Source organism: Eptatretus burgeri, chromosome 15 (genome assembly GCF_056783735.1).
Source record: "Eptatretus burgeri isolate ZD-2024b chromosome 15, Ebu_testis_v1, whole genome shotgun sequence".
Taxonomy (NCBI): domain Eukaryota; kingdom Metazoa; phylum Chordata; class Myxini; order Myxiniformes; family Myxinidae; genus Eptatretus; species Eptatretus burgeri.
In genome coordinates, this window is record NC_140975.1 from 17,536,715 (window position 1) to 17,555,360 (window position 18,646).

The window sequence follows — 18,646 nt, forward strand, 5'->3', positions numbered from 1 at the left end:
CTCTCTCTCTCTCTCTCTCTCTCTCTCTCTCTCTCTCTCTGTCTGTCTGTCTCCCCTTCTCTCCCTCTCTCTCCCACATCTTTGAAGTTACAAACTCCAAACTTGGAGTACAGGTACAAATCTGTGTGGGGGGGGGGGGGAACATGTGCCATGTATGTGACCGCAGCTAAGTAAATGTGAAGTGCCACATGGTGGTGGTGGTGGCAGAGGGTAATTCAATTTCCTTTTTTACCTGGGCAAAACAGGTTAAAGCACTCTTCGCACCAGTAAATTTGTCCTCTTTCCCTTCTCCCCCTCCCCCCAATGGCAATCCCTTTGTCAATATTCATGATTACTGTTTAAATGCCATATGGGGAAGGGGGGGCGCCGGAGAACTCCATGGACTGAGAAGGGGGCAGGAGAGCCAGCGGGGTGGGCGGGGGGTGGTGAGTGGTTTAAAGCGGTGAGTTGAGGTGATGCCGATTTGGGTTTATATAAAACTAGACAGTGCCCGCCCGTCACCGCAAAGCCCATCCGCATTAAAAAAAATTCGGGGGGGGGGGATAAAACTAGGCGGTGTAAGTCCTGTCCCCACAAAGCCCGTCCAAATCCTCTTTGGGGAAAAATATAATTAGGCGCTGTAAGGATCGAGCGATGAGGGGGACATTGTTAATGGGAAATTCATCGTACCCTTTTTAGATGCTGAATTGCGAATGATATACAATAACACATTAAGAGTAAGATGAAAATAAAAATACAAAATGGAAAGCCGTTTGTATTCAGACGTCTTCTTCTTCAGATGTATTCAGGGACGGACGAATATGGAAATTGAAACAGAGCTCCAATCAGCCAATCAATTAATCAATCTTTGTGATTGGATACAAAGTATTACATATTCACGTTTATCATCCCGCACAAAGCCGGATAAATCTACTAACACGTAAAAATCTAATATGTAAACCTCTTTCTAGCCACTGACTGACTGATTCTAATAATTCACTGACTGATATTAAAGATCGATACTTTCCGGGTGACGTAGAAAGGCCAAATTTTGCGTGCCGATGGACATCAAAGCCGATACACCTGGAAAAAAATCTCAGAATCGTAGAACAACATCCGCAAATGAAAATATCAATAAATAAATAAACCAATGTCACCCGCAGAGTGACCCGTATCTTGCCAAAAGGTGACCACGTGTGACTTCTTTAAGGTCGCACTGAGGTGAACAGAGCTGCTATCCACCAGGAGCGACTCCTTGAGGAATATCTGCCGACGAGAGATTCCGATGAGAATCGTTCTGCAGAGTAACCATGAAAAATATGCGTTTGCCTCAAAACGTCACCAAATGACGTCATAATGTCTCAAGCTTGACATATCTAGAAAGCACTCATCGAGGTGTTCAATTTGAGGTACTACACGATATGGTTCCTAAAACTTGAAAATTTGACCTAGGGGTCAAATATGTTTGACCTCAGGCGCTAACCATGAAGGTCAAGGCCAATCGCCACCAAAAATTAATCAGCTGAGCGCCAGACCATGAACTATATTCCCATAAAGTTTGGAGACGATTCGGTTAAAATTACTCAAAAATATGGGTTTGTCGACTCCCCTGATTTGCGACAAAGTGACCTTGACCTTCAAAATTTTATGCGCTGAAAGGGACCTCTATAGGCCTCTGATATGCGAAGTTACAAAAATTTCCAATGATAACTGTGCTCTGCAGAGTGATTTATACGTGATTACAGACCAAAAAAAAAAAAAAACATATGAAGGTCAAGGCCAATCACCACCAAAAATTAATCAGCTGAGCGCCAGACCATGAACTATATTCCCATAAAGTTTGGAGACGATTTGATTAAAATTACTCAAAAAATATGGGTTTCGTCGACTCCCCTGATTTGCGACAAAGTGACCTTGACCTTTGACCTTGACCTTCAAAATTTTATGCGCTGAAAGGGACCTCTATAGGCCTCTGATATGCGAAGTTACAAAAATTTCCAATGATAATTGTGCTCTGCAGAGTGATCGATACGTGATTACAGACCAAAAAAAACAAACAAACAAACAAAAAAAACATACAAGCTGACTAACATATCTTGCAAAAACTTCGTTTTGGCAAGATAATAAAAAGATGAAAAAATGCAGGTGACCGATGCAGAAAAAATGCAGACAATGCGGAATCATGGTAATTTTGTGTGCCGACGGACATCAAGGCCGATACACCAGGAGAAATCACAGAAGCATCAGAAAGCTTTCAAAAATGAAAATATAAATAGATGAAAAAAAAATAAATAAATAAATAAATGAAACATCAAATGCAGGTGAGCGACCAGAGACAACGTTGCAGCACACACAGTTCATATGCAAGCATGCCCCACTAGTATATATATATTGTTGCGGTTTTCGCGCCCGCCGGCGTGCTGACGGCCACGTAACTCGAATCGCGGCACGTCGCCCACCGGACGGACAATCCAGTCGTGACCCTCTCGGACTAACGCCGGGAAGCAGTCACGGGTGGACCTTTCGGTCTCACCGCGATCGAGCCAATCAGCCGCCGCGTGGGATAGGGTTGCTCGCCAAATTCGACCTACCTAAGTACCCACGCGGAGGGTAGACCGGGCGATCGCACCTCGCCGCAGGTCGACTTCGGACACGGGCCACTTAAGCGACCCGTTCCGTACTATCAGAATAACCGAGCGGTGTTATCGTCGACCTCGACGGTTCGATTAATTATCGGGCGTATTCAGCCCACTACCAACCCTTTACGTGAAGCAAGATGAGGATTGAATGGGGGAAAAAGACGAAGCGAAGCGGGAGAACAGTTCAATAATAAAGCACATTTATTCGCGGCACACGGGAAGCACACATTCAATTCCACCAAAAGCACACAGAAAAGACACAATGCAATTTACACAAAAAGCAAATATAAAAGTGAAAACACAATGCAGAGCTAATACCGACTACCGAGCACACGGCAACACTTATACAATTCTACCTCACAGACGGCGCCGACAACACATACCCAAAACCAAGGAAAAGAATACCCCCAAGAATGAGGCGGGCCTGAGGCCGAGACCGGGTCGCGCCTACCCGTCTGGTGATGAGACGCGGAGCGGCGATGGCGCCCCAACTCCGCGGACCTCGCGGACAGTGTCTGGCAGGGGGTGGGAAAGGGGCCCCCTTGGTCGCACTATCTCAGCGCGGGGGGAAACAGGAGGGGGTTGCTGATGCTCGGGGTATAGAGGATCTTTATTATCCCTGGTGTGCGTCTCCACCTCGGCCAGGTCGCGCTGCCGGCCTCCCTCGGGCGTGCAGCTCCCGGCACCGACGCGAGCACCCCCTCGTCTGCCTTCGCCGCTGCCGCCTCTCCGCCTCTGGACTCTCCCGTTGGACTCTTCTTTGGACTCTCCCGTTGGACTCTTCTTTGGACTCTCTCCAGCTTCTCCAGCTACTGCAGGCTTCGGGCTCCAGACTTCCACACGGCTCTGACTGACGAACACGGTCCTTTTATCCCCCCGTAGCTTTGCCTTTGACCCCCTCCCTTTGACCTTTCACCTCGCTCCCCATTGGCCCGAGAAAAAGTGGGCGTGAAGGCTTTTTGATCCACAAATTTGCATATATCGATCGTCCTGGAGGCGGGGCCAATTCGCCCCTCGCTTACCGATTGGACGGCAAAAAGTGGGCGTGTGTCGTTTTTGATCCGTTTTTGAAGCACAAAATCCGTGATTTTGTACACGCTGTTCGACGCGCGCTCTGCACGAGTCCAACACCGATACCCACAGCGGGGCAAGAACGGTGGCGATGCTACGGTTGCGAGGTGTGACGTGAAGGTCGTGGCGGTTGTGGTGAAGCGGCGTTGTGGTTGGTGGTTGATGTTGTGGTTGTAGTGGTAATCATGGCGGTTGGTCCAAAATAAAGATAGTAAAAGAAAAACGGCTATCCTGAAGAGTCGCAGCACGCATAAATGACATGTATTCCCACTAGACAACGGGTTTGGACCTAACTACACATGCACTTACCGAGATACCTCACCTAAGGGACCTGAATGGTGGTTTGCGAATTTGGTAACCACAACACTACCCCCTCCCCTTTTTACAGACTCGTCCCGAGTCGTCAAATTTTCGTGTGCCATCATGTGTAGTTTTCCCCTAGTACATTTTACCTACGGATCCCTGAGTGCGACATTCATGGTATTCGTGTCCCCAAAATAAATAACCTGAGGGCTGCGTAACTACCTAAACAAACTCACTCACACGGACGACTTAAATAAAATTGCCGGCGCTAAGACATACATGCCGGGGGCGCACTCATATTTACAGTACATCTTAACCTTAACTTACAAATTTTACACTAAACCATGGCCCAGGATCATTGAACTCTGCAAAAGAAAAGCAGTTAGCAGGGAGCCAGGCTGCCCGCATGCAGTCTCTGGCTCAAAACAATGCAGGTGACAGGGAACGTGGCTGGCTGCTCACACGCAGTCCAAGGCCTTCCCTTTTGAACTGAACGCAGTGAACCACAACGGTGCTTGGGCTGCACAAACGCAGTCTCCGTGCCAGCTCAAGTGGCACACGCAATGAACACAACGAATGGATGGGTGAACACAAACACGGTGCACGGGCCGCCACTGCAGGCCCGTGTTGTCGCTGCCAACAGGGCAGTTCTCGCAGCTTGCAAACTGTTGCTTTGCGGATCCTGGCGCACATGGAAATGAACGGGGGGGGGGGGCAAAGCAAAATTGAACGGGGCTGGTGAACATGGGCAGTGGGCATGGCATGGCAAAGGTGAGCAGGCAAACACAGCCCGCAGAAGAAGGCCGCCGCAGGCAAACACAGCCGGCAGATGAACTGGCCGGCACAGGCCTTGAAGCACAGCATCTGCAGCCGATCCAGCCGGCACAGGCCTTGCAGCAAAACAACAGCTGCCGATGAAGTGGGCCGGCACAGGCTTTGCAGCACAGCAGCTGCAGACGAAGTTGGCCGGCACAGGCCTTGAAGCAAAACAGCCAGCCGGCTGAAGTGGCCAGCCTTTGCCGTTCCGTGGAGGTTGGTGGAGGGAGTGCGGTGGTGCTGGCCACTTGGAAGGCGGGCTCGGACCTACCTACCTGTCTCCCTCCCAACCTATCGCCTTTGCCTGTCACTGTACATACCCACTCCCTTAATTTGTGAAAAACCAATTTAGCCCCCACTTATTTTTTTATTTTTATTTTTATGTTTACTTCCCCTCTATAAATCGTCCCCTAACCCCCTTTATCGTCTCTGTTCGGCTAACCTATCCTGTCACCTAGCCTACTCCCAACCCCTACGTTCCCTTCCCGGAGGGGAATAAGGGAGAGCTAACGTCCTGTGTCGAGGCCCAACGAAGCCTCAGAATGGCCTCTCCAGAGTTCGGCGATCTATAACCAAAGTGGGTACAGCGGCCCACAACGAGAGCGAGGGGATGGATGGTGCGGAGGGGTACACTTCCTAATCTACCCCAACCATTTAACTGTTAAACTACCCCGGGGCTTTCAACAAGTGCCTCTCGCTTAAACTATTGGTTCTAACAACCCAGATTCCCGTCGCCTGTGTTGGTGTCCTCACAATTTCGGGCCTCGCCCCCCAATTTTCTCTCCGTGCCCTCACACGGTCTCATGGCTGGGACACGTGGCTCCCTTTGGCAGGCACGACCCTCTGCCGATTCTCCCGCTATGGCACCCCCGGGCACTACACTGCCTCCGAGCCTACCAGCTCCCTAACACCGGGGAGTGCCCCCATGGCACCTCCCTGAAACGCACACGTGGCAGGCCGGCCTCCCGGGCCCCTTTCCGAGGGTCACCCGTGCCCACAACACTGCCCACGTGGCTAATGGCGCCCCGGGCCCCCGCACCAAGCAGGCGCACCCGTGCCCACTACTCTATCCCGGCCCCCCATGGGCCCATGGCCTACCGCGGCCGACTCGCCTGGTGCCCGGGGTACCCACTCAGCGATACTCACCTTTCGCAGCCACGCTCCCAAGCCCGTCAACAGGGCTCCTGCACCCCTCCAAATGGGTCTCGAGCCTACTTTCCCACCAACAACAAAACGACCTCCATATTTCAATTTGACTAACCCAGCTAACTCACTCTACACTGACCCCGGGGTCCCTTGGGCGGGAGTCACTCCTCCCCCCAATCACTCATCGCACCATGCATTCCCCATTCACTCCATACACACAGACCCGCTGGCCTCACTCACTCACCAAGCACATGCTTCCAATCCACTCACCAACAACTCTTCAACACACTCACCGCTGAACTCTGCCATCCTTCTATCTGCACCCCCTAACTAACTCGTGCTCCCACGTCGTCCCTTACACTAGTAGCACGTTCCTTTTAACACTACGAAGCTAAACTACGTCCCCTCTACACATCCACAAGTCTGTCCATGTCTCCAAATAAATCATTAATAAATTTCCCAACCTAAATCTGGCTACAATCCCTTTAACTAATCCATTCCACGGACTCCATGAGGACTTACCCCTGCCCCATGAAGTCGGTCTAACTAAGCTAACCCTTCCCCCTAACTAGTTTCCATCCTGTGCCCCGGCCAAGGGGGTCTTCCACCCCTTGCCCAGGAATCCTGTACACCCGAAAGTGAGGCTTGCTTTTTTTTTTTTCATGCGCAGCACCTGCGCGGCAACTCAGAGCTCGCGCACTTTGCACCTGCCCGTGACGTCATGCAGCTGCACGTGTTCCTCGTCCCTCCTTGGACGGGACCATCCGGCAGAGATACCCCTCCTGCCGGATTCCAACCCCACGTGCAGCCATGACGTCACCGTGCGCATAAAAAAAAAACAAGCCCCACGTCTCGAGGGGTTCCCCACGCGAACACATGTGCTTTGCCCGTTGGAGCTTAACACACACGATCGCGTGGAGAACCCGTCCGGTCCAAATCCGTTTACCTGCCTAAACTTTGTCCGTCCGCGGGATCGGCAAATCCACCGCGTGCGTTTCCGGACCGGGACTTCACTCTCGCAAGCGAGCACGTGGTGGTCTCGTGCGTTGCACAGCACGAACCGCGTGCTCACTGCCGGGTGAACCCGGTACGGTCCGCGAAACAACTACAGCCGCTACTCGGCTTTCGTTCCTCCCATGTCGCCGTCGTCGCCTCCATTCCACACACGCATACCTGCGTGTCACGACGCACACAGTCCACTTCATCACATTCACACCGGGAGACGCGGCTGCGTGCTCCCGCATGCCAACCGACATCTCCCTCACATACCGCTCTCTCACACACACGGTCTCCCTTGCATACGGCCGTTCACTCACGCGTGCCTCACTCGCACACGTGAGGGCACTCACCCGCGGTTCCTCATTCACACACACGGCGACACTTACACACGGTGCCTCTTCCACACACGGTGCCTCACCCACACACGCGGGGGCACTAACCCGCGGTGCCTCACTCACACTCCGTGCCTCATCCACACACGGCGTGCTGGGAAGCACGTACTCCGGCACCATCCCCACCACACCACTCACACGTGGTGCCTCACTCATACTGGCCGTTTCACTCACAGACACGGCCTCACTCACACACGGTGCCCCATCCACACCCGGCGTGCTGGGAAGCACGCACTCTGGCACCATCGCCACCACACCACTCACACGTGGTGCCTCACTCATACTGGCCGTTTCACTCACACACACGGCCTCACTCACACACGGTGCCCCATCCACACCCGGCGTGCTAGGAAGCACGCACTCTGGCACCATCGCCACCACACCACTCACACACGGGGTCGCTTCCACACACGGGGACGCACTCACGCCTTGCACCACACACACAGGGACAACTACACTGGGGATTCGTGTCCCCACAAGGGTCTCCGGGGCCTCTATACCCCCCAAGCTCTCCGTGCACCCGTCCACAGCACTCGTCCCCTCAACCTCGCAAAGCACGACCGAACTCACCTGGTCGTGACTCGCCTCAAGGGGGCATACTCCCTCCCCTCGTTCCTGGAGGAGGCCATCCAGCTGCTCGCACCGGGTCCCTGCACGCTCCGCGAGCTCACCCCCATTATCCTCCACTACCTCCGTGTGTGTGTGTGCGTCACTTACCCCGTCTTCCTCGTGTAGTCTTTCCTCTATTTTTTCTATCTCCCGTGTCTCTGCCAACTCTTCACCCTTTACCTCCCTTGTCTCAACTATTATTTCCTTTGTCACGGCCTTCATGCCCGCCTGCAGGCATCGGCCCATGTTCTGCGTCTCACCCCGGAACTTTTTCATTTCCTCCTTCATGTTTGCTTCCATTCCGTTTATTTGCTTGTTCATTTCGTTTTTCATTTCATTTGTATTTGCATCCATTTTTTCGATCATTGCCGCCAGCATGGCGCATAGCTGGGCCATGTTGGATGCACTCAGCTGAGCCGTTTCGGCAAGGGTTGGGGAAGGGTTTTGGTGGAGAGGGGGGGGAGGTGTCATACACTGCGGCCGCTGCCGCACCCATTTCAGGTTCTGGGTTCAGTTGGGCGAGTCCGTGTTCCTGCACAATCAACATTTCCTGCTCGGGGATTCCATCCTGGACCATGGACTCTACATTATTACACATATACATTTCTAATACCCCCGGCTCCCGCTCGCCTTGAGACGCCATCTTGCTTCTCGTGAAGGGTTAATTTAACTCGCTCGTAATTTGGAGGGAATCGGGGGTCGCTTCTCTCACCCCTGGACCGATTCCCGTGAATTTAGCCGGAGACAGGAGAGCCTGTTTTCCTGTTCTCCGATACCAGTGCCGCGAGGAGGGCGATGAATTTGTATCGCACGACCTGACACCAGTGTCGCGGTTTTCGCGCCCGCCGGCGTGCTGACGGCCACGTAACTCGAATCGCGGCACGTCGCCCACCGGACGGACAATCCAGTCGTGACCCTCTCGGACTAACGCCGGGAACCAGTCACGGGTGGACCTTTCGGTCTCACCGCGATCGAGCCAATCAGCCCCCGCGTGGGATAGGGTTGCTCGCCAAATTCGACCTACCTAAGTACCCACGCGGAGGGTAGACCGGGCGATCGCACCTCGCCGCAGGTCGACTTCGGACACGGGCCACTTAAGCGACCCGTTCCGTACTATCAGAATAACCGAGCGGTGTTATCGTCGACCTCGACGGTTCGATTAATTATCGGGCGTATTCAGCCCACTACCAACCCTTTACGTGAAGCAAGATGAGGATTCAATGGGAGAAAAAGACGAAGCGAAGCGGGAGAACAGTTCAATAATAAAGCACATTTATTCGCGGCACACGGGAAGCACACATTCAATTCCACCAAAAGCACACAGAAAAGACACAATGCAATTTACACAAAAAGCAAATATAAAAGTGAAAACACAATGCAGAGCTAATACCGACTACCGAGCACACGGCAACACTTATACAATTCTACCTCACAGACGGCGCCGACAACACATACCCAAAACCAAGGAAAAGAATACCCCCACGAATGAGGCGGGCCTGAGGCCGAGACCGGGTCGCGCCTACCCGTCTGGTGATGAGACGCGGAGCGGCGATGGCGCCCCAACTCCGCGGACCTCGCGGACAGTGTCTGGCAGGGGGTGGGAAAGGGGCCCCCTTGGTCGCACTATCTCAGCGCGGGGGGAAACAGGAGGGGGTTGCTGATGCTCGGGGTATAGAGGATCTTTATTATCCCTGGTGTGCGTCTCCACCTCGGCCAGGTCGCGCTGCCGGCCTCCCTCGGGCGTGCAGCTCCCGGCACCGACGCGAGCACCCCCTCGTCTGCCTTCGCCGCTGCCGCCTCTCCGCCTCTGGACTCTCCCGTTGGACTCTTCTTTGGACTCTCCCGTTGGACTCTTCTTTGGACTCTCTCCAGCTTCTCCAGCTACTGCAGGCTTCGGGCTCCAGACTTCCACACGGCTCTGACTGACGAACACGGTCCTTTTATCCCCCCGTAGCTTTGCCTTTGACCCCCTCCCTTTGACCTTTCACCTCGCTCCCCATTGGCCCGAGAAAAAGTGGGCGTGACGGCTTTTTGATCCACAAATTTGCATATATCGATCGTCCTGGAGGCGGGGCCAATTCGCCCCTTCGCTTACCGATTGGACGGCAAAAAGTGGGCGTGTGTCGTTTTTGATCCGTTTTTGAAGCACAAAATCCGTGATTTTGTACACGCTGTTCGACGCGCGCTCTGCACGAGTCCAACACCGGTACCCACAGCGGGGCAAGAACGGTGGCGATGCTACGGTTGCGAGGTGTGACGTGAAGGTCGTGGCCGTTGTGGTGAAGCGGCGTTGTGGTTGGTGGTTGATGTTGTGGTTGTAGTGGTAATCATGGCGGTTGGTCCAAAATAAAGATAGTAAAAGAAAAACGGCTATCCTGAAGAGTCGCAGCACGCATAAATGACATGTATTCCCACTAGACAACGGGTTTGGACCGAACTACACATGCACTTACCGAGATACCTCACCTAAGGGACCTGAATGGTGGTTTGCGAATTTGGTAACCACAACAATAAATATATATATATATATATATATATATATATATATATATATATATATATATATATATATATATATATATATATATATATATATATATATATATATATATATATATATATATACAGGGGGCTGCAAAAGTAGGTATACAGTCAGGATTATACCAGGATTACCAGTATTATAATAGTGGTGCTCGGATTCATTTAATACTAGAACTCATTTAATTCATTAAAATCATTATTACCATTTTAAATATTTTTATTTTCGTAATTTTTTCTATAATACATCTTTTGTTTTTTTCTTTGTTTTGGGCGCACGTTTTGTTTTTCATTACTGGATACCTACTTTTGCAGCCTCATATATATATATATATATATATATATATATATATATATATATATATATATATATACATATATATATATATATATATATATATATATATATATATATATATATATATATATATATATATATTGTTGCGGATTCGCGCCCGCCGGCGTGCTGACGGCCACGTAACTCGAATCGCGGCACGTCGCCCACCGGACGGACAATCCAGTCGTGACCCTCTCGGACTAACGCCGGGAACCAGTCACGGGTGGACCTTTCGGTCTCACCGCGATCGAGCCAATCAGCCCCCGCGTGGGATAGGGTTGCTCGCCAAATTCGACCTACCTAAGTACCCACGCGGAGGGTAGACCGGGCGATCACACCTCGCCGCAGGTCGACTTCGGACACGGGCCACTTAAGCGACCCGTTCCGTACTATCAGAATAACCGAGCGGTGTTATCGTCGACCTCGACGGTTCGATTAATTATCGGGCGTATTCAGCCCACTACCAACCCTTTACGTGAAGCAAGATGAGGATTCAATGGGAGAAAAAGACGAAGCGAAGCGGGAGAACAGTTCAATAATAAAGCACATTTATTCGCGGCACACGGGAAGCACACACATTCAATTCCTCCAAAAGCACACAAAAAAAAAAGAAAACACAATTCCATTTACACAAAAAGCAAATATAAAAGCGAAAACACAATGCAGAGCTAATACCGACTACCGAGCACACGGCAACACTTATACAATTCTACTTCACAGACGGCGCCGACAACACATACCCAAAACCAAGGGAAAGAATACCCCCAAGAATGAGGCGGGCCTGAGGCCGAGACCGGGTCGCGCCTACCCGTCTGGTGATGAGACGCGGAGCGGCGATGGCGCCTCACTCCGCGGGCCTCGCGGACAGTGTCTGGCAGGGGGTGGGAAAGGGGCCCCCTTGGTCGCACTATCTCAGCGTGGGGGGGGAACAGGAGGGGGTTGCTGATGCTCGGGGTATAGAGGATCTTTATTATCCCTGGTGTGCGTCTCCACCTCGGCCAGGTCGCGCTGCCGGCCTTCCTCGGGCGTGCAGCTCCCGGCACCGTCGCGAGCACCCCCTCGTCTGCCTTCGCCGCTGCCGCCTCTCCGCCTCTGGACTCTCCACCCTGGACTCTTCTTTGGGCTCTCCTCGTTCGACTCTCTTCAGCTTCTCCAGCGACTGCAGGCTTCGGGCTCCAGACTTCCACACACAGCTCTGACTGACGAACACGGTCCTTTTATCCCCCCGTAGCTTCGCCTTTGACCCCCTCCCTTTGACCTTTCACCCCGCTCCCCATTGGCCCGAGAAAAAGTGGGCGTGAAGGCTTTTTGATCCACAAATTTGCATATATCGATCGTCCTGGAGGCGGGGCCAAATCGTCCCTCGCTCACCGATTGGACGGCAAAAAGTGGGCGTGTGTCATTTTTGATCCGTTTTTGAAGCACAAAATCCGTGATTTTGTACACGCTGTTCGACGCGCGCTCTGCACGAGTCCAACACCGGTACCCACAGCGGGGCAAGAACGGTGGCGATGCTACGGTTGCGAGGTGTGACGTGAAGGTCGTGGCGGTTGTGGTGAAGCGGCGTTGTGGTTGGTGGTTGATGTTGTGATTGTGGTGGTAATCATGGCGGTTGGTCCAAAATAAAGATAGCAAAAGAAAAACGGCTATCCTGAAGAGTCGCAGCACGCATAAATGACATGTATTCCCACTAGACAACGGGTTTGGGCCTAACTACACATGCACTTACCGAGATACCTCACCTAAGGGACCTGAATGGTGGTTTGCGAATTTGGTAACCACAACACTACCCCCTTCCCTTTTTACAGACTCGTCCCGAGTCGTCAAATTTTCGTGTGCCATCATGTGTAGTTTTCCCCTAGTACATTTTACCTACGGATCCCTGAGTGCGACATTCATGGTATTCGTGTCCCCAAAATAAATAACCTGAGGGCTGCGTAACTATCTAAACAAACTCACTCACACGGACGACTTAAATAAAATTGCCGGCGCTAAGACAAACATGCCGGGGGCGCACTCATATTTACAGTACATCTTAACCTTAACTTACAAATTTTACACTAAACCATGGCCCAGGATCATTGAACTCTGCAAAAAGAAAGCAGTTAGCAGGGAGCCAGGCTGCCCGCATGCATTCTCTGGCTCAAAACAATGCAGGTGACAGGGAACGTGGCTGGCTGTTCACACGCAGTCCAAGGCCTTCCCTTTTGAACTGAACGCAGTGTACCACAACGGTGCATGGGCTGCACAAACGCAGTCTCCGTGCCAGCTCAAGTGGCACACGCAATGAACACAACGAATGGATGCATGAACGGTTTGAACTGAATGCAGTGAACCACAACGGTGCATGGGCCGCACAAACGTAGTCTCCGTGCCAGCTCAAGTGGCACACGCAATGAGCACAACGAATGGATGCATGAATGGATGGACGCAAACACGGTGCACGGGCCGCCACTGCAGGCCCGTGTTGTAGCTGCCAACAGGGCAGTTCTCGCAGCTTGCAAACTGCTGCCTTGCGGATCCTGGCGCACATGGAAATGAACAGGGGGGGCAAAGCAAAAATTGAACGGGGCTGGTGAATGTGGGCAGTGGGCATGGCATGGCAAAGGTGAGCAGGCAAACACAGCCCGCAGAAGAAGGCCGCTGCAGGCAAACATAGCGGGCAGATGAACTGGCCGGCACAGGCCTTGAAGCAAACACGGCCAGCCAATGGCACAGGCCTTGCAGCAAAACAACAGCTGCCGATGAAGTTGGCCGGCCTCCGCCTTGAAGCAAAACACGGCCAGCCGATGAAGTTGGCCAGCTCTTGCCGTTCAGTGGAGGTTGGTGGAGGGAGTGCGGTGGTGCTGGCCACTTGGAAGGCGGGCTCGGACCTACCTACCTGTCTCCCTCCCAACCTATCGCCTTTGCCTGTCACTGTACATACCCACTCCCTTAAATTTGTCAAACCCCAATTTAGCCCCAACTTAATTTTTGTTTATTTTTACTTTTATGTTTACTTCCCCACTATAAATCGTCCCCTAACCCCCTTTATCGTCCTTGTTCAGCTAACCTATTCTGTCACCTAGCCTACTCCCAACCCCTACGTTCCCTTCCCAGAGGGGAACAAGGGAGAGCTAACGTCCTGTGTCGAGGCCCAACGAAGCCTCAGAATGGCCTCCCCAGAGTTCGGCGATCTTTAACCAAAGTGGGTCCAGCGGCCCACAACGACAGCGAGGGGATGGATGGTGCGGAGGGGTACATCTCCTAATCTACCCTAACCATTTAACTGTTAAACTACCCCGGGGCTTTCAACAAGCGCCTCTCGCTTAAACTATTGGTTCTAACAACCCAGATTCCCGTCGCCTGTGTTGGTGTCGTCACAATTTCGGGCCTCGCCCCCCAATTTTCTCTCCGTGCCCTCACACGGTCTCCTGGCTGGGACACGTGGCTCCCTTTGGCAGGCACGACCCTCTGCCGAATCTCCCGCTATGGCACCCCCGGGCACTACACTGCCTCCGAGCCTACCAGCTCCCTAACACCGGGGAGTGCCCCCCATGGCACCTCCCCTGAAACGCACACGTGGCAGGCCGGCCTCCCAGGCCCCTTTCCGAGGGTCACCCGTGCCCACAACACTGCCCACGCGGCTAATGGCGCCCCGGGCCCCCGCACCAAGCAGGCGCACCCGTGCCCAGTACTCTATCCGGGCCCCCCATGGGCCCATGGCCTACCGCGGCCGACTAGCCTGGTACCCGGGGTACCCACTCAGCGATACTCACCTTTCGCAGCCACGCTCCCAAGCCCGTCAACAGGGCTCCTGCACCCCTCCAAATGGGTCTCGAGCCTACTTTCCCACCAACAGCAAAACGACCTCCATTTTTCAATTTGACTAACCCAGCTAACTCACTTTACTCTGACCCCGGGTTCCCTTGGGCGGGAGTCACTCCTCCCCCCAATCACTCATCGCACCATGCATTCCCCATTCACTCCACTCACACAGACCCGCTGGCCTCACTCACTCAACATGTACACGTACTCGCCTCACAACTCTTCAACACACTCACCGCTGAACTCTGCCATCCTTCTAACTACCTCCCCTAACTAACTCGTGCTCCCACGTCGTCCCTTATACTACAGCACGTTCCTTTTAACCTACGTAGCTAAACTACGTCCCCTCTACACATTCACAAGTCTGTCCATGTCTCCAAATCATCAAAAATCATTTCCCATTTTCCAACCTAAAGCTCATCTAAATCCCTCTAACTCATCCATTCCACGGACTCCATGAGGACTTACCCCTGCCCCCATGAAGTCGGTCTAGCTAAGCTAACCCCTCCCCCTAACTAGTTTCCATCCTGTGCCCAGGCCAAGGGGGTCTTCCACCCCTTGCCCAGGAATCCTGTACACCCGAAAGTGAGGCTTGCTTTTTTTTTTCATGCGCAGCACCTGCGCGGCAACTCAGAGCTCGCGCACTTTGCACCTGCCCGTGACGTCATGCAGCTGCACGTGTTCCTCGTCCCTCCTTGGACGGGACCATCCGGCAGAGATACCCCTCCTGCCGGATTCCAACCCCACGTGCAGCCATGACGTCACCGTGCGCATAAAAAAAAACAAGCCCCACGTCTCGAGGGGTTCCCCACGCGAACACATGTGCTTTGCCCGTTGGAGCTTAACACACACGATCGCGTGGAGAACCCGTCCGGTCCAAATCCGTTTACCTGCCTAAACTTTGTCCGTCCGCGGGATCGGCAAATCCACCGCGTGCGTTTCCGGACCGGGACTTCACTCTCGCAAGCGAGCACGTGGTGGTCTCGTGCGTTGCACAGCACGAACCGCGTGCTCACTGCTGGGCGAACCCGGCACGGTCCCCGAAATAGCTACAGCCGCTACTCGGCTTTCTCTCCTCTGTCGCCGTCTCCGTCTCCATTCCACACACGCATACCTGCGTGTTACGACGCACACAGTCCACTCCATCACATTCACACCGGGAGACGCGGCTGCGTGCTCCCGCATGCCAACCGACATCTCCCTCACATACCGCTCTCTCACACACACGGTCTCCCTTGCATAACCCATACCACTCACCCGCGGTGCCTCACTCACACACGCGGGGGCACTCACCCGCGGTGCTTCACTCACACTGGCCGTTCCATCCACACATACGGCCTCACTCACACACGGTGCCCCATCCTCACCCGGCGTGCTGGGAAGCACGCACTCTGGCACCATCGCCACCACACCACTCACACACGGGGTCGCCTCCACACACGGGGACGCACTCACACCTTGCACCACACACACAGGGACAACCACACTGGGGATTTGTGTCCCCACAAGGGTCTCCAGGGCCTCTATACCCCCCAAGCTCTCCGTGCACCCGTCCACAGCACTCCTCCCCTCGACCTCGCAAAGCACGACCGAACCCACCTGGTCGTGACTCGCCTCAAGGGGGCATACTCCCTCCCCTTGTTCCTGGAGGAGGTCATCCAGCTGCTCGCACCGGGTCCCTACACGCTCCGCGAGCTCAACCTCACTATCCTCCACTACCTCCGTGTGTGTGTGTGCGTCACTTACCCCGTCTTCATCGTGTTGTCTCTCCTCTATTTTTTTTGTCTCCCGTGTCTCTATACATTTATAAGTTTCTGTTGTCCCCTCCTGTCTATTAGTCTCCGCTTCTTTCTGGCGTCTTTCCCTTATCTTTAAGTAGGTCAACCTTGCTTTCTCTTTAAGTCGCTCCCGTCCTTCCCTGTTTTTCACTCCTTGCTCTTTCACGATCTCCGCGTACCTCATCCTTGCTTTCCGTATTAATTGTTCTTTTCTCTCCCTCGCAATTACTTTCACCTCGTCTCTTGTCTCCCGAATTACTTTTTCCTTACCCGCCTCCACCGCGGGCCTGTCAGCCGTTGCACCCCCTTCCAGCTCGTTCGTTCCGACACGTGGAGTCGCCATTTTAAGTTCCCTGCTCACGGCCTTCATGCCCGCCTGCAGGCATCGGCCCATGTTCTGCGTCTCACCCCGTAGTTCTTTCATTTCTTTTTTATTTGCTGTGTATTCGCATCCATCGTCGTTTTCACTTCAGTTGTATTTGTATCCATCTTTTCATCCATTTTTTGTGTATTCGCATCCATCTTTTCGTTCATGCCTTTCATTTCGTTTTTCATATTCGCATCCATTTTTTCGATCATTTTCGCATTCATCTTTTCGTTCATTGCCGCCAGCATGGCGCATAGCTGGGCCATGTCGGATGCACTCAGCTGAGCCGTTTCGGCAAGGGTTGGGGAAGGGTTTTGGTGGAGAGGGGGGGGGAGGTGTCATACACTGCGGCCGCTGCCGCACCCATTTCGGGCTCTGGGTTCAGTTGGGCGAGTCCGTGTTCCTGCACAATCAACATTTCCTGCACGGGGATTCCATCCTGGACCATGGATTCTACATTACTACACATATACATTTCTAATACCCCCGGCTCCCGCTCGCCTTGAGACGCCATCTTGCTTCTCTTAAAGGGTTAATTTCGCTCGCTCGTAATTTGGAGGGAATCGGGGGTCGCTTCTCTCACCCCTGGACCGATTCCCGTGAATTTAGCCGGAGACAGGAGAGCCCGTTTTCCTGTTCTCCGATACCAGTGCCGCGAGGAGGGCGATGAATTTGTATCGCACGACCTGACACCAGTGTTGCGGATTCGCGCCCGCCGGCGTGCTGACGGCCACGTAACTCGAATCGCGGCACGTCGCCCACCGGACGGACAATCCAGTCGTGACCCTCTCGGACTAACGCCGGGAACCAGTCACGGGTGGACCTTTCGGTCTCACCGCGATCGAGCCAATCAGCCCCCGCGTGGGATAGGGTTGCTCGCCAAATTCGACCTACCTAAGTACCCACGCGGAGGGTAGACCGGGCGATCACACCTCGCCGCAGGTCGACTTCGGACACGGGCCACTTAAGCGACCCGTTCCGTACTATCAGAATAACCGAGCGGTGTTATCGTCGACCTCGACGGTTCGATTAATTATCGGGCGTATTCAGCCCACTACCAACCCTTTACGTGAAGCAAGATGAGGATTCAATGGGAGAAAAAGACGAAGCGAAGCGGGAGAACAGTTCAATAATAAAGCACATTTATTCGCGGCACACGGGAAGCACACACATTCAATTCCACCAAAAGCACACAAAAAAAAAGAAAACACAATTCCATTTACACAAAAAGCAAATATAAAAGCGAAAACACAATGCAGAGCTAATACCGACTACCGAGCACACGGCAACACTTATACAAATCTACTTCACAGACGGCGCCGACAACACATACCCAAAACCAAGGAAAAGAATACCCCCAAGAATGAGGCGGGCCTGAGGCCGAGACCGGGTCGCGCCTACCCGTCTGGTGATGAGACGCGGAGTGGCGATGGCGCCTCACTCCGCGGGCCTCGCGGACAGTGTCTGGCAGGGGGTGGGAAAGGGGCCCCCTTGGTCGCACTATCTCAGCGCGGGGGGGAACAGGAGGGGGTTGCTGATGCTCGGGGTATAGAGGATCTTTATTATCCCTGGTGTGCGTCTCCACCTCGGCCAGGTCGCGCTGCCGGCCTTCCTCGGGCGTGCAGCTCCCGGCACCGTCGCGAGCACCCCCTCGTCTGCCTTCGCCGCTGCCGCCTCTCCGCCTCTCCGCCTCTGGACTCTCCACCCTGGACTCTTCTTTGGGCTCTCCGCATTCGACTCTCTTCAGCTTCTCCAGCTACTGCAGGCTTCGGGCTCCAGACTTCCACACACAGCTCTGCCTGACGAACACGGTCCTTTTATCCCCCCGTAGCTTCGCCTTTGACCCCCTCCCTTTGACCTTTCAC